Source organism: Triturus cristatus, chromosome 3_2 (genome assembly GCF_964204655.1).
Source record: "Triturus cristatus chromosome 3_2, aTriCri1.1, whole genome shotgun sequence".
Taxonomy (NCBI): domain Eukaryota; kingdom Metazoa; phylum Chordata; class Amphibia; order Caudata; family Salamandridae; genus Triturus; species Triturus cristatus.
The window spans coordinates 1083238442-1083256033 of NC_140584.1; the positions used below are offsets into that span (position 1 = coordinate 1083238442).

Consider the following 17592-nt stretch of genomic DNA (forward strand, 5'->3'; position numbering starts at 1 on the left):
GGGCCCTGTGTTACTCCCCTGCCTCTCCACTCAGCCCTTCTCGCTCATTCACCTCCTTCCACGGGTCCAGTGGGAGTCCGTGCAGCACAATGTGCCCATGCAGTTCCCATACTGCTTGTTCCGGGACAGTTACTTCTGACAGTTAAAATGCCTATGCGCAAATGGAAAGGAGGGAGTCTAGACAGCGAAACAAACAAGCATTGGCAAAGCCAATAGCTCTTACCTATGCCAGAGCTATTGTCACCGGCAATATGTTTTAACCATGTTGTACACCAGTGTGACTGCTGTTCAACATGGCTAAAAGTGAGTGGGGCTGGGTAGATTGGGATAGGTTGGAGTGGGGTATATTGGAGTGTGGTAGAATGAGGAGGGTCGATTTTGGTGGATAGATTGTGGTGTGGTCTATTGGGGTGGAGAAGATTGGGGTGGGCAGATTGGAGTGGGGTAGATTGGGGCTGATCGGGGTATGGTAGATTGGGCAGGGTAGATTGGGGTGGGGTACAAGAAAGTGGGGTAGATTGGGGTGGCGTAAATTGGAATAGATTGGAGTGGGGCAGATTGCGCTAGATTGGAGTGGAGTAGGTTGAGCTAGATTAAAGTGGGGTATATTGGAGTGGGGTAGATTGGGATAGATGGGAGAAGATTGGAGTGGGGTAGATTAGGGTAAATGGAAGTGGGGTAGATTGGGATAAATTGGAGCAGTGTAGATTGGAGTGGGGTAGATTGTCTTAGAGTGGGGTAAAGTGTGGTAGACTGGGGTAGATTGGAGTGTGGTGGATTGGAGTGGGATAGGTTGGCATAAATTGTATTTGGGTAGTTTGGAGTGGGATAGATTGGGTCGGGTGGATTGGAGTGGGTAGGTTGGGTGAGATAGATTGAGGTGGGGTTGATTTGGGTAAATTGGGGTATGGCAGATGGGGGTATATTGGAGTGGAAGCAGGTAAGGGTAGATTGGATTGGTGTAGATTATGGTGGGATAGACTGGGTAGACTGAAGTAGTTGGAGTGGGCTAGGCTGGAGTAGATTAGAGTGGGGTAGACTGTGGAAGATTGGAAGGGTAGATTGGGCTAGATTGGAGTGGGGTTACATTGGTGTTGGTTATAGTGGGGTAGATTAGAGTAGGGTTAACTGGGATAGGTTGCAGTGGAGTAGACTGTAGTTGGGTAGTTTGGGGTAGAATTTAGTGGGGTAGTTTGGGATACATTGGAGTGGGGAAGATTGAAGTGGGATAGATGGGTAGACTGCAGTGGGGTAGATGGGGTAGACTGCAGTGGGGTAGATTGGGGTAGATTGGAGTGTGATAAATTGAGGTGGAGAAGGTTGTGGTAGATGGAGGTGGGGTAAATGGGTATAGATTAGAGTGGGAAAGGTTGGGGTAGATTGGGGTGGGCAGATTGAGAAAGGCAGATTGAGGTTCAGTTCAGTTCAAAGACTTTATTCAGGTAACTTAATACCCATAAAAGCACAACATCTTAACAAAAAATAAATAGCATAATGGAAGATTGACAGTATACAATGATCAACTATTTATAATAATCGAGCTATAACAATTAATAAATTTGATGACATATTAAAAAGGAGCTTCATTGGTAATAAATAGATGATTTTCTGTTAATAAACAATATATCAGCTAACAATTACACCGAGATAGTCAGTCAAGTGAGGGCTCAGGGATCGGGCATAGTCTTACGTACTCTAGTGGCAATTCTCAGGAAAGTGCTTGTGCGAAGGATCAGCTCTTCATCAACAAGGGAAACTAAGCATGTATAGGCATTATCCAGACTGATAGGTCTTCTCTTTTTTAAAAATGGATTTAAAAGCTACTTTGTATATTTTATATTATACTTACAAAAAAATAAAAAATGTAAAATTGATTGGCCACTCACCCCATCACAAGGGCATGGTACATGATCAAGATTATGATGATAGCTAAGAGGGAAGCACAATGCAAATCTAACAGTTCCTGCTCTAAGGCGGAATAATAGGCTCCTTTCCCAATGGCTCAGGCGTAGGGTGAGCTATGTAGGTAGGGAGTGATAGTCCTGTTCAATGGACATGTAACTGAGAACAGATGATTTCTTAGATTCCAGGCCAAGCCTTTCTTTGTTATATAAAAAGTAAAGCGCATCCCTAAGCTCCTTTTTTGGCACGGTGTCAGCTATATTTGGTTTTAGAAAGATATTTTCTTTATTGACACTACACAGGCTTTGATATACTCCACTAAGCCAGGGGATTTCCATCCCTTTGTCACACAAAAGGCAATCGTTAATAATCTCTCTGGTGAGGGAGGCAGCCTGGTTCTTCCATACCGATAACCAAAAAAGGGCAGGACGAGCGCGTATAAAATCCGATATAAAATTAAGATTGAGTCCTCTGTGGCAGATGTATTGTGGGGTAGAGATTGGGATGCCCAGAAGTTTCCTACAAAACCTATTTTCTTCCTGCTGAATGCAGGAACAATTTACAATGCCCCGAATCTCAGCCCCATAGGTGGCCTCAGGGACACACTGTAATTTTAAAAAAATTTAAATGGCTGATATAGCGCCGGTGGTCTTTGGGCGGGGAAGACTAAGAATTGAGTTGGTGGCCTTTGAGAACTTGCTCCTGGAGTGAGCAAGATGCTCAGTCCAGGAGCCGTTCGCAGCAAAGACCAAACCAAGATAGGGAAATGTACATTTACTTGTCAATTTCTGACTACCCACTACAATGGAACTTAACTGTCGCTTCCCAGGACCACAGGACATTAAAAATGATTTATTAAAATTGACACATAGGTCCAAGTTATCCATGTACTCAACAAAAGTCCGTACTAACCTACGCAGGGAATTCGGAGGACCGCATCATCTGCGTATAATAGCACAGGAAGAGTTTTACCATTGATCATGGGGACGTCATGGGTCGAGGTTTTGAGCAGATTGTTCAGCCCATTGATATAAATAATGAAAAGGAGGGGGGCCAAGACACAACCCGGTCTGACCCCCCCTTCCTACCTTAATTGCCCCCGAAACCTCGCCACTCATGCCGATCCGCACCTGCACCTGGAGGTCTTTATGGAGGTAAGCTAGGAAATGTACCAGAGGTTCGTCCAAACCATATGCCAAAAGAATTGCCCAGAGCTTCGACCTGTTGACAAGGTCGAACGCTGAGGACAGGTCCATAAAGGCCATATAGACCAGGGATTTCCGTGCAATGGTGTATTTCTCAATAACCAAATTGAGATAGAGACATTGCTCATTGGTACCCACCTTGCTACAGAAGCCTAGCTGACAGTGCTCTAAGATACTATTTTCCTCTGTCCAGGTTGAGATTTTATTATACAGGACTCTTCCCAATATTTTTAAAGTGTTAATCAATTAATGAGATCGGCGTATAGTTACTAGGCTGGGACCGATCTCCCTTTTTGAAAATTGGTACTATGATACTCTTAGCCCATGTGTCTGGTAACGCAGCATGTGTTAAACTATTAAAAACATTTAAAAGTAGTGGGGCCCAAAAGTCTGGTTTCCATTTTATTAGATCAATTGGTAGCCCATCTGGACCAGGTGCTTTGTTCCCAATGCTCTGTTGGATAGCCTCTTCTAGGTCAGAGATAGTTAACTCAATAGTGGTAAAAGGGCCATAATCATATTGGTCAAGCTCTGGTTGTGGGGTAGCATACATTTTTGAGAAATGATTTTCCCAGGTCTCGCTTGATATATTGCAACTAATGGGAGTTAGTAGCTGACCCATCGATCGAAGCTCCCTTGCTGCGGACCAAAAAATGTTGCCCTTTTTTGTACTTGCAGCCTGGGATAGGGTTTCCCAGCGTTCGTTTAGGAGGGTTCCCTTCCTTTTCTGGATTGCTATGTTATATTCCCTCCTTGCCGATTGTACGTCTGTGGCGCACCTTGGGTTAAGTGACAGTGCCCTGCGAAGATTTCTATTGGCCCATGTACATTCACGGTCGAACCATTTGGGATTGTTTACTGCCAATAAGGCGGGTTTCGACAGGAGTGTTTTGATAGCTAGGCACAGTTTTGAAAAATCTTGAACTACCTCAGTATGTGCAGTATGTAGTGACAAGCGGGAATTAATAAGATGCATGTTACCTCTAACTAACGTTTTAAAAAGTTCGCCGCTGTCAACGCCCTTCCAAGCTAATCTCAGGTTTTCAGTTGAAGGTATAAGATTTTTTGCTCCACATTCGAGGGAAAACACAGGCCGAGGTGCAGAGCTCAGCACTATTTTAATGGGGTTATGATCCCCATAATCCGTTGCAATTACTTCAGCAGCCATTAGTTGATCTTCAAGGCAAGGAGAAATAAAATCAATGGTTGACGAGCAACCCCTTTCCCTAAATGTTGGCAATTTTTTATTAGTGGTATTAGGGCTGTTCACCAAATCCATAACATTAGTCAAGTTATTTGATTTTAGAAACAAGTTTAACTCTGCTCCCCTACGGGACGAGGGCCCAGGATTACTTGTTCCTTTACCATGCGCCACGCCATTAATTATAGCATTGAAATCTCCTTCCAAAAGAATCCCAATAGGTCCCTCCATGTTTTGCTGACTATCTAAGTTAGAAATAAAGTCAAAAGCCCAATAAAGTTCCTGTTAGGAACAGAGTAAAAGTCATTGTTATAAAAATTTACCAAATATAAACAAACCTTCCTTTTAAAAAAGACAACATCATAGTTTCTACTATTAGTTGGGAGAACCTTAAAACTGCCGCCAGCAGCCACATTAATCCCAATGAATAGCCCCCCTGATGGTCTTCCCAATTTAGGGGTGGGGGCTGCTATACTAAAACAATGGAACCCTTCGACATGAATATCATCGGTGGCCCAGGTCTCCTGGAACATGACTACGTCTTGTTCCTTTACTATGCGCAACCAATCTTGTTCTCCAAGCCTGGATTGAAGCCCCGCCACGTTCCAACTTAGGATGCTCAGGTTGGCTCCTATGTTTACCCTAGTTGGAGCCAATTTATCATTAGAAGATGGGAGTACGATATCTGAGTGATCCTCCACATAGGCCTGTAAATTAGTTGGCAACAGTGATTGTCAATCCTGAGCGTCCAAGTTGGAAAGTGCGTGGAACCTATTTGCTGCCAAGGGTATTACATGAGCTTCCCTAAACGATGAAACTGGTGGTTTGTAAAAATTACCTAAGGGGAGTGCGCAAATGTCGGTATGTTGGGAAATAGATTGCCCTTGAGTACTAAGTAAGTGACGGACCGTGTGTGGTCTACAAAAATTGAGGACAATGCAGTCACCGTTGATGTTCTTGTCCGAGTGGCCAACCCACCCTACTCTCCTCGCCATAATGATTTCATTCATTGAAGAGGGGTGGAAACCTTTATGTTTGCGTAGCCAATCTACAGATTTGTTGCGGAGGTCTGACCAGGATTCCCTCTGTCCCTCAGCAAGGTTGGGAACACCAGCCAATACTAACACATAGGGACTAGAAGCCGGTGGCAGGCTCAGCACGTCTGTGTTGGGACTTGAGTGTGTATCTCTAAGGTGGTCCATCGCAACATTGTTTGGGTCAGCCTCAATAGTTCCCTGCTGAGGCAAATTACAATTCACACTACCTAGTGTCACATTGAAGTCATTTGGATTACATATTTGGGGTATACCCAGGCTTCCCCTCTGTATGGCAATGGGAATTGACACAGGTAAGTTGTTTTGATTACAACGGGAAACACTGGGATTGACGACGAAGGGTGTAACCCGGGAGGCGAGAGCGACATCCATCCATTGCGTAGCAGGCCCATGTTTGTTAGCCACTGATGGTATATTGTTCCCTCGTCCTGCTTCATCAGAAACTTTGTACAACCTCCCACCGCTTAAGTTGTCCACAATACGGTCCAATTGATTACATTTCCCCCACAGCAGTTCAAACTTTTTTATCAATCACATCCTTGAGGGTAACCAACGTAGACTCTAGAGCTTACATTGCGAACCCTGTTTGTGTGGCTCCCCCCGCAACACCTGTGTTGGCCTTATTGCACATGGGTTCAAAAATACAGTCTGTCTGGGTTGCTACTGAATTTGTAATGGCAGCCACGACAATGTTTGGGTTCCCAACCGGTTGGCGGCCTTTAACGTTTTTAGAATTGGATTTGGCAGAGGCGGCGTGCTTTTTTTTTTTTAGTAGTTTGCCCGCCTAATTTAGTGTTCCTTTGTGCCTTAGCGGCATTACCCCTAGTATTAATACAGGGTACATCTAAAACAGGCACATTAGGGGAGTCTCCAAATGGTAAAAGTAAGTTAGAGGAGACAGAGACAGGTCTTGCTGGAGATATATTTGGTGTGTTCGGACGAGTTGTGTTGACATTAGCAGAACCACCCAGCGACAAACGAGATTGTAGCGTGGCAGGGTCCAGAGACAACCGTCTTTCAGTCAGGTGGATTTCATGAGTTAAAAGTGATTCAGCCCTTACAATGAATGCGTCCAGGGTCCTGGCTACACCTTTTAATTTACTCATTTTGCAACACAAAGTGATGTAGTAGCCCAATTACACAATTGTGGGCCCACCAAACAACAGCTAATACAATGGGCAGTAAGTGGCTTCACAGTACCTTAACACCGGATATCCGTAGGTGGGGGGACAGGACGACAATGACAGCCTCTGCTGGGGCCAAATAACGTGGCCTAGCCCAGCCTCCTTCGGCCTCGGACGGGCTCAGACGGGCCCGTCCTTGGCGCGAAGCGGGAGCCGCACTGTGCTTTATGCGCCTCCGGGCGCGGTGGAGTGGCGGCAACGCCTCCTGGCGCTAACGTGGCAGCAAGGCTGTGGGGTTTGTAGTCCTCCCCTCTCGTGGCGGTTTTGGAGCGGTCCACTCACGACCTTTGCGCGACAACTCCTTCTCCAAAAGGCACAAACACCTGCCTGTGTCTCAGGCGCTCCCAATTGCACAACACCAGAGGCACGTGTCATATGCGACCAGCGAACAACAAGCAAGGCAGTCTCGTAATCACAGGGGCAGCTACTAGCCGGAAAAAATAAGGTGCTTCCAGGTGCTGGCGCCAAATGCAACCACTGATGGTTTCCAGGCAGCTAGGGTCTATCTCTCCAGTACCGGGGAGTTTTCTCTCTGTTTACATGCACCTTGGATTCATACTGGAGGTGCACTCCTCACATGGACAGTCATTCAGCTCCACTGCCTCACCTCTGAAGTGTGCTCTGCAACCAGCCCTGAGAGTGCACACAAAATGGCGGCCGCTCACTTCACTGCCTGATTCCAATGGTGCTCTGCAAATCCTCCACGTTGCAAGCATGAGCAGCTAGTGCACCTCGCCTCCTCCACAAACCGGCACCATCACTGCAGCTTGTGATCGCCAGCGCCTACCTTGTAATTGCGGCGCGCCGCGGGACACACGACAGCACCCCCACCGGTAGCGTCAACGTCCGGCGCTCACCGCGATGCTCCGCACGCCCGCAGGCACTATGGTCCGCTTTCTCAAACACCGGACAAAGCTCTCGCAGCAGTCTTTGTTTCGCCCGGGGGGCGTCCATCGCCAGATCCGATAAAGCTCCGGCGGTGACGAGTGAAGCAGATTGAGGTAAATTGGGGGTGTGTGGATTGGGGCAGATTGGGGTGGAGTACATTGGTGTGGGGTATATTGGGGTAGGATGGAAGGGGTAGATTAGGTTGGGGTAGGTTAGGTTGGGGTAGATTAGGTTGGGGTAGATTAGGTTGGGGTAGATTAGGTTGGGGTAGATTGGAGTGGCGTAGATTGCCGTTGGATAGATTGAGGTGCAAGAGATTGGAGTGGGATAGATTTAGGTAGATTGGATTGGGGCAGATTGGGTAGGCTGTACAAGTTGGAGTGAGGTAGATGGGGTTTGGGTAAATTGGAGTGGGTAGATTTGGGTGGGGTAAATTGGAGTGGGATAGAATGCGGTAGATGGGGGTGGGTTGGGGTGGCCTAGATTGGAGTGGGCACAGTGGGGTAGATTGGAGTGGGGTAGATTGGGATAGAGTAGGTTGGGTTGGGTAGAAAGGGGTCCGGTAGATTGGGTCAGATTGGGGTAGATTTGAGTGGGGTAGATTGAAGAAGATTACCGTAGGGTATATTGGGGCAAATTGGAGTGGTGTAGATGTAGATTGAAGTAGTGTGTAGATTTTAGTGGGGTATATTGGAGTGGGATTGTCTGGGGTAGATTAGGGTGAGATAGATGGAGTAGATTAGGTGGCGTAGATTTAAGTAGGATAGATTGGGTGTTTTGAGTGGTGTAGGTTGGGGTATATTGGAATTGGGTAGATTGGAGTAAGGAAGATTAGGGTTGACTGTGGCAGATTGAAGTGGAATGGAGCAGGGTAGATTGGAGTGGGGTAGATTGGGTGGATTGAGTGGGGTAGATGGCGTGGATTGAAGTAGGTACATGGGAGATGAGAAAGGAGGGTGTAGTGGGGTTTTGGGGGAGCAACATGAAATACAGAGTCAGTAGCATTTGCTTGTTATTGTAATGGGAACAGAACCTAAGTAGCAAGCACGTATGCAGTGTTTAAACACAAAGGGCGGAGGGGGAGGTAAAGAATAAACAGACTGAGGCAGGGGATGACACAGAAAAGAAGCAACAGGGATGGTGTGGGAGGAAAGAGAAGCAACAGAAATGGGGGCGGGTGGGAAGGAAAGGAATGACTGAAAACATAAGCATTCGTATGGAGTACTTACACACAATTAAAAAAGTAGCTCCAGAAAACGGTGGCAGTGGGTGGACACAAATACTTGGTCCATGTTCTAAGGGTGAGCCAAGCACAAGGAGAGATATGATGCATCCATTGCCATGACAAATGGGAATGAAGGATATGGAAGCAACATGGAAGTGAACTAATGGTAAGCCAGGGGCTGACTGTAGCCCACTAACTGCAAACAGCATGTTTCTTCTCTAGGGGTGGGCTGTGGCCCACTAACTGTAAACATGTCTCGAAGAGACAGTGCTTGGTCTGTCTAGCTGAGACCTAGAAACACACCTTACCTGGATGCCTGCTAGGTGAAGGAAATAGAAGTGTGTGCAATTGGTTAATCTGCAGATGGGCTGCCTGGAAGCTGATATTGGCTTTAATTGATGGTGTCAATTGAAGCTTCCTGATGTCAAAGATTTATTCTTTTTGAGAAGTTGTGCGAGGGTGTTATCAGCTGAGCTGCTGAGTGTGTGCTTTAATGGACAGTTATAAAAGTGATTGTGTTAGGTACAATCTGTGTATTAATAAAATCTATATTTTACAAGCCCTTTATGTTAAACGTACATCTTTTTACCCTCCATGTGGCCGCCTATCTTCTACTGTGTGTAATAGTGCATTTCACACTAATTAGTTTACCTTGCATTTATTTTGACGTTTCGCCTGAGACAGTGCGCATGCGCTGTTGGCAAAATCTATAGTTAACAGACAAAAATCTTAAAACAGGCTTGTAGCCCACCCATTGCTTACGATTGGTTGGCTTCAACGTCACTCTTGTTTGCTTGCTTATGATTGGTTAATGTTGCCTGCTCATTTCTGCTTCCTCCTGGGGTTTCAGTGTTGTCTCTGCCGTGGAGCATGGACCTAAATCAACTTCCTATTTGTAGCCTGTGCCCTTCTACCTGCCGCAGGTTTGTGCAGGTATTTTTTTTTTCAAACTTATTGATATACACTGTAGAAGAGTGCATGTGTCACGGGCCCATCTTCTTACCCCACCTATCCCTTGTGTTGCTTGTCCCCCACCCTATTCTCACTGTTAGCCTTTTTACTACTACCTCCCTCCTCCACCCCTCCTTATTCCTATCCTCCAGCCATCTTTTGCTCCACTTCCCTCTTCACCCTTCTCATGATCCGCTCTGCTCTTCTTTTCTCTCTTGCCCCTGTCCTCTACCCTTCTTCCCCTTTCCACCCTCAAACCTGCAACCTACGGTTTGTTCATTGTTTCCTCGCATCCATTTTTAGGGCCCCCACTGCTGTAGGGAGGCTCAGCTTTCACTAGTAATGCAAACAGCCACTTTCATACTTTTCTGCTCTCTCTCTCTCTTTTGGCCCAACCCTCATATCCACCCGAGGTCCCTCTCACATCCAGATCGTAGCTGTATTTTTTATCCCCCCTCAGTGGTCAGGTTGTTTGCGCACTTTAGTTATCCAGACAGAGGCAATACGTTTAGACTTTTTGTTTACAGTTTTATATAGCGTGGACTCGACCCGAAGGTATTGGGCGCTTTACATGAGCACCAGTTGCATTACGCAAGGACGCGTTCGTATTTTAGGCACGGGAACATTAAGGGACTTGCCCAGAATCATAGCACGTTGAGCCGACACCGAGACTTGAACCTTGTTTCCCAGTCGGCAGCTCTGGCCGTTTAACTATTTTAAAAGCATAAAAAACACCCAGTGGAATTAAATGCAGGAGGCATTGACATTCTGTCACTTTGCAGCGCTGCCTGTGAAGGGGCTGTGAGCCCACTTCTTCCTAGAAGCTAGACAACTGCAGAAGGCGACAGCCCGCCCTCTCTCAACGCTGATAGGCTACTGTACTCCATAAGTGACAGGGCCGCCCTGTGACGTCAGCTCACACGCCCCGCCCAGCTCCTCGTGAACGAACCAGTGACGTCGGTGCCGGTGTTAAGGTGGGATGGTCCTCCTTTAAAAGCCCTGCAATGAAGCCGGCTGTTGGGGATTAGAGCTGGTTCAGCAGTGTGCACAGGACCATTTGTAACATGCACTTAAGGCAGAGACGGTGAAGACTCTTCCAGCCGGCGCAGGGGATGAGGCCCGAGCTCCCAGCTCAGTGACAGAGAAGAACAGCGCCTGAAAACGACAGGGGCCCATGTGAGTAAGCAGCTTTTCTCCTTTATGCCTGCTCCTTACTGCTGCAGAGACCACAGCTGGCTGCTGCCTGTGCATCTGCTCTGCAGTGATGCTATTGCTGATGCAATCTCTGCCAGTGCAGGCATCAGCAGCCTCTCCAGCTGACTGTCCTGCATCCCTCCAGAAGGTGCGCAGCGCTTCTGCCGGCGGCCAGGCTCACCCTGTGATCCCTGACAGAAACCCTCTTACTCACACACATTTAAGAACCCCATTGGGCATTCTTTTCTAATCTGATATCCCATGTGTGAGGGAGAATGTGGGAAAACAACCTACTAAAAACAGGCAAATGTGATAATGCACATTGTTAATTCTTACAACGCTTATTAATAATAATAATTTAAAAAGCGCTCGCTTCTATATTCGTTTAGTCTCCCGGCACTATAAATAACAGATAATAACATTGTCACTCGTCCCAGTACCTCAGTTAATCAACCCAAGGAGAATAAAAAGCTGAATTAGCCTCACACACAGCAGAAGCTCCTTATCTCATACTTCCAACTTACAATAACAAAACACATTCATAATAAAAAAAACACAACACATTCTTATTAATCGTAATAATTATAATGTTGCACCTACTTTAATGGCACGACACGACCTGTCTATCATATCCGAAAACTGGTCTGAAATGTATGCAGCTAGAAAGATCTTTACAGTACATTGCATAGATGTGTAAGTTTTATAATTTACGGCGAATTAATCACCGCTGAGAATGGGAAGCTGTGGTACGAGATACGTATGTTGAAAGAAAAATATCACACAAGCCTTCCATGACGCTGCAGTGTGTCAGCCACACTTGAATGGAATGTTTCATTTTTTCTTAAACGTTTCTGCATGTTTTTATGATGATACACTTTGAAGTGGACTTTAATAATAGCGCATTCATAAGATGTGATATACAAATGCATAATGGGTAACGAGCATGTTATGGTGCAATCATTTCCTCTGAACCTCAGGATAAGGTTAGCCAAAAAATGCAGTCAAGCTGAGACCTTCTACTAGACAACACGTCTGACAAGAAACACGATTTGTTGTCGTGAGTGAACCCACGGCGTCCGGACTCGTGAGGAGTTACCAGCAAGCATATAACGTTGCATAACACCCCCGCAATTTAAATCAACATTCCTTCAAACAGGGCGGAATGTTTCTGTGATTGCTGTAAGTCTTTGAGACATGTCTGACGTTGGCTGACAGTCCTTCAGCTGCTGCTGCCTTGTCCCTTTTAGGTCGAGATTACTAAACAGCAAAGCTGTCTTGCAGCGAGAGACCTACTGGGAGTTTACCAAGGACATACAGGGGCTTGGAGCCTGCTCATTGTTTGGCTTCACTGTCACTTTATTTTGTCGGATTCTTATTTGCTTGCTTTTCTAGCACTACTTTTTAGGTCTCGCTGAGCCAGCGCAAGCATGTGCTGCTCTGCGAGACATTAAGTAAGTGGGTTTCAAAAGTGCTACCCACACGCTTTTGCTGGCCTCAAGCTTGAGTGCACGAGTGTGTGCACGCGCGCAGCCGCCATCTGGGTTTCCTCCGTCATGAGTCATTCAGTGCATCGCTCGTGGGCACCCTTACAGCCCGCGATCACATTTGCGGGCCAAATACTAGAATCGGCATATTGGTCCTGTACTATCTTAAAAATAGTACAAATCCTGAAAAGGTGAACGCAAGTGAAGAAAATGGCAGGCAATTAACTGATAAACAGGCCATACACAACAACACCCACAAAGCATCTACAAGCGAATCAGCAGTTTATAGGCATAATCTTGACAACGGGCACCCTCTAACAAAGCCTCATCTATGGGTTGCCCCATGAGAGCAGCAGCAGGCAGTACCTGTGGCACTAGTGCCATCCCACTCACCTTGGTAATGGTGCAAGGTCCCACAGCCTAGCCATTTCTGCCAGTCCCACAGTGGCCCTTGTATCCAAGCACTCGGCGCCTGGGCATATAATTTAGGGAGGACAATCATCGCTTTTTGCTTCAATTTTCCAAATATTTTTGTCCTAGCATGTCCCTCCCCCTGTAACTGTCCTAAAGACGCATTCGTGCAAAAAAGTCTGATTCAGCGCGAGCTCATGCCAAGAGTGTCCCCAACCACCCCTTAATGTCTGGAGCTACAAGTGCCTTCCATTGCATGGCAACATGGCCCTAAAACAGGATAAATGGTAGGTCTAGAAATGTATGCATGTACCTACCTGTCCCCTTTTACCCTAGTAAGAATCCACAGCACACAAGATTCCACAGTGGACGGTAGGATTTGATCTACTGAGCCAGCCGTTATCTCAATTACATCACCCCAAGTACGTTGGAGCACTGCACACTCCCGCATCATATAATAACAAGCATTGGCATAGCCAATAGGTCTCGCCTTTGGGACCTTATAAGTATTTAGTTCTGCAGCACAATATCCTTTTTGCAACAACATCAACTGTTGCATGGCTAAACACTTATAAGGTCCCAAAGGCGAGACCTATTGGCTATGCCAACGCTTGTTTCTTTTGGGTTAAGCACTCCATAAGAATGCATGTGTTTTCTCTCATGTACTTCTCTTCCTCCGCACTCCATATTGCTCTCTGTTGCATGCATGCTGCCACCAGACCCTTCGTTTGTTGTGCTCTACCGTCTTCATGTATCAGGGACGCATATTGTACGTAATGGTGACCTTAATAGTTAACATATTTATTCATATATTATTCATTCCCCAGGGGCACTTTTGTCGACTATATAGCTAGTGGTAGTTTTTCATTTCTTTTCTCCTCCTGGCTTACACTGTTCTCCACATGGCTTACTCCCATCTAATATAAATAAGGGACCCAGCCATCCCTGCATTACTGGTCCTAACTTGTCAACAAGAAGGGACTTCTGAACCCCTCTTCAGGCTTTAGTGGGGGTGGACGGTACCACTCCTAAGCAGCATCAGTTCCGCTTCCTCAGTATTCGTCCTTTCTGACCGCAGGGGTTAGTAACTAGGATGAGTGTCTTCTTAGTAAGAGATTAGATTGCATTAAGGTTTTCTCATGTGTCTGAATTTTATCCTTTTCAAGTTGCCCTCTAACATATTTTTTTTCTTATGATTTGACTGTGATTTAAGCTGGGGCTACCTAAATCTTATGAATGTATAGAACTAGAGGAATATGCATGGTTTATTCACTTCAGCAGTAGTGAAACTATGTTTTCATCTTTTCATTAAATAGTGCTAGTTCTGCTCGGTTTTAATCAATTGTCATATACAGTAACCAAGTATTTGCGATTCTTCAATTTTGAATAAAAGATACATTGAGTGTTTGTTTTCATTTCACAATTTGCTCAAATCTATTGTGTCACTGTCTAGGCTCAGTAAACATTGTACATTGCATTACAGTCGTGGTAAACAGAATTATAACAAGCATTGACATAGCCAATAGGTCTCGCCTTTGGGTGCGATTCTTCAATTTTGAATAAAAGATACATTGAGTGTTTGTTTTCATTTCACAATTTGCTCACATTTATTGTGTCACTGTCTAGGCTCAGTAAACATTGTACATTGCATTACAGTCGTGGTAAACAGAATTATAACAAGCATTGACATAGCCAATAGGTCTCGCCTTTGGGTCCTTATAAGTGTTTAGCCATGCAACAGTTGCATAACTAAATACTTATAAGGTCCCAAAAGCGAGACCTATTGGCTATTGCAAGCGGCCGTGAAAGTGAAAGTAACTGCGGTAAAAGCGGCGCGCGCGCCCGCGCACATGCACTGTAGCTCTAGGCTGGACTGGTAGCACTTTTTGGAGCCCTCTCAATAAGTCTCGCCAGACCAGCGCATGCGCTGGGTCAGGCGAGACCTAAAAAGGCCCTTCACAAGAACACTTTGCCAATGGAAAGGTAGGCTGCGATTGAAACGTTTCTCCCCACTTGGAGAGTAGCCGGAGGTGCACAAATGGACTCTGCAGTAATGCAAGCTCTCGGGGTCATTTTCAGACAGAATTCGAGCGCTCTGACCCACAAGCCTGCAGTATACGGGACATGCTGTTGACATAAACCCGAGATGTAGGCAAGGACACTGATTAAATGCAATAAAAACTTCACTCAAATAGTAAGTATGCTGATATTATGCTTTACAATGGAACTCTTGTTGTTATCAATTTTGTACGGATGGCAGGCTGTGCCAGCCCCTATCGGTGTTTGAAACTGTGATCTGCAGAAAACAACCCGATCTCAGTAGCAAGCACTGTGCCTTCGGATCCATCTAACTAGCATTTTTTTGACAGTTTAGGTTTCTTGATACCATATGTTTGTGAAAATATAAAATCGCCATTTGTATTTTTGATCCCTAGTTCCAGTGGTTGCCATGTGTTTTGGAAACTCAGTAGTTGATTCGTTGCCCTCTGCTCGAGAATGTGTCCAGCATTTCCCACTTGTTGGCTTGATATCTCTCAAAGGAGCAATTGCATTTTCCAAGCCCAGTTGAGTTGTAATAACTGTTCTTTCGTGTAGTGTTATCTCACCAAAGTCTCATCCATCTGACAACAGACACTGATACTACCTAACCCAACTTGGAACGTCTGATTTACTGCCCTGAAAGGAAGTAAAGCGTGTCAGACCCCAAACTGACTTTTACACGCAGTCTTAGAAGAAGTTGCGTTAACCTGGTGAGATATCCTACTAGCTATTTATTGTACTCTATTCAAACATTTCTATTAACAGTGCTGACTTTCCATATCCCTAATCTCATGGTCAAAGATTCCTTTTCTGAGGGAGCAGCACAGCCTTATCTTGGTGTTATTTCCCTGCACTCAGCGGTCTGCTGGAGCTTGAGTTTGTACTAATGTACTACGGACATGAGTTACCTAACCTCACATTTCAATGTTCCCTTGTGTATTTACACGGTTGGCTTTTTCCATATATTAAAATCTTTATACGGAAACAAAAAAAACAGTCAAATCGAGGTTATGGTTCATTGTATAAACTTAAAGTCCCTATAATTTATTATGGTGCACTATACAAACCATAACTCGCCACCCTGCCGGGTACTGCTCGTGATCTCACACATGACATCACTAATGACATCTCACATGACATTATTGATGATGTCGTCTTTGGCATCACATGAAATCTCGGTGACGTGGCTGACGTGCGCATTGTTTTTATCAGTGGTAGGCTTTTAACCAGGGGTGCCTCCTCCGCTAAGGTGGAGGAGCGTCGACTACTGCTCTCAGTAGTGGAAATGGGAAAAATAAAATGATAATAACTATGTTATTATCATTTTATTTTTCGGTGCTGCGGGGCTGGGTTAGCGCAGAGCGGGGCAGGTGGCACAGGGAAGAGTGGTTCATGCACTTAAGTGTGCATGACGGGTTGGGCCAGCCAGTCATGCGCTCTTTGCGTATTCTCCACCGGGCTGTATAACACAGCTGGGTGGAGAACATGCACAGGCACCCAGTCCCCGTCTGAGCGCCAAACTATGGTGCTCAGACCAATCACAATGCTGCATTGTGATTGGCTTTGGGGAGCCTGTGTGCTTCCTGCTTCTTTCGGGTCTGGAGTCAGGAAGAGAAGCGGAGAGACGACGAGGAGAGATGGTGGAAGAGGTAAGTGCTTTTTTTCCTATATTTTCAATCCCCGCCTCGCCACCTCCGTTCCCTACCAGCTGCCACTGCTTTTAACTATGGTTATTTGTCACAGTGATTTTACAAAAACTACTGAACAGATTTCACTTGGGTGTGCATGGTGTGTTAGTGTATGGCCAATACAAGCTGAGGTGCTCTGACCATCTTATTGAAATGCCATTCGTGAAGAAATGAAACACAACAAACCAACCATTCTCTGCAAGCGCTGACAGAATATGGAACTCCATTCCTCTGGACACAAAACAATTTAATCCTTTCAGTCACTTTATTGGGAACTGAAAAACTCACAATGCCACCTACACGTATAGACATACCCGGTTACTCACCGGTAAACTTCATTTCTCCGAGTACAAGTGATCCTCGTCTCAAGCCTGAAGTCCCACCCTCACTGATCCCGTTTTATATTTTGGTTCATGTTGGCTTGTATATGTCAGGATGTTGTCATATGGGGCTTCCTGTTATATGGCATGCTGGGATAGAGGGTGGCCATATTGGGTGTAGGTTTTTGGCTGGTTCAGGTAATCAATATCTGTGGGAGCAGAGGACTACTCATGTAGTAAGGACTGGACGAGGAAGACGTACGAGGAGGTAATTATAGTCCTCCAACGGTATTCTACCATTTACAGAACTGTCCACGTTGATGGCTACTATGAATATAAATCACAAATGCACATAAGGTTTATTTTGAAACTATACTCCTCTTGCATGATCTTGTGCATGGATATGTTATGCCTCTTGAATTGCATGCTATGGATAACCTTGTCTCAACCTTTTGGAATTTAGCAACCTTCAACGTCTACACAGGAAAACACTGCCATGTATGGTGCTATGAAGCCATCAAGTTCCGTCCATGTCAGTGCTTAATTTGAGCCAGAGGCAACGAATGGCAGGTTATTTTTTTCATGTAAAGGTGGGCATGTGGACCTGTAATCGTATTATGGTGTGTGTTGGTTTAGTAATTGTTTACGCAGCGGTATATGATGGTAGATGTGTAGTTGTATGATGATGGTGTGTGTGTTTGCATATGATGGTTGGATGTACGATGATAATTGCGTGGTTGTTAGGCATCTGTGTGCATGTGTGATGGTGGGTATATTGTTGTGAGATGGTTGTTTTTGAGAATTTGAGGTGGGTTTATGATTTTACAATGATGGTTGATGTGTG

At 45.5% G+C, this 17592-nt stretch overlaps 1 protein-coding gene across 4 annotated transcripts in view; it reads left to right on the forward strand.

Moving 5' to 3' along the window:
* The window catches only part of PSPH (phosphoserine phosphatase), a 334849-nt gene that overhangs the window by 236721 nt on the left and 80536 nt on the right, over positions 1-17592 (forward strand). The window contains exon 1 of one of the 4 annotated variants that reach the window (XM_085649831.1): positions 10611-10787. The exons of the other annotated variants lie outside the window; for them this stretch is intronic. The gene's annotated coding sequence lies outside the window, so the exon portion shown is untranslated. Of the gene's footprint in view, positions 1-10610; positions 10788-17592 lie in introns of those variants that run through there. 4 annotated transcript variants of the gene reach the window in all.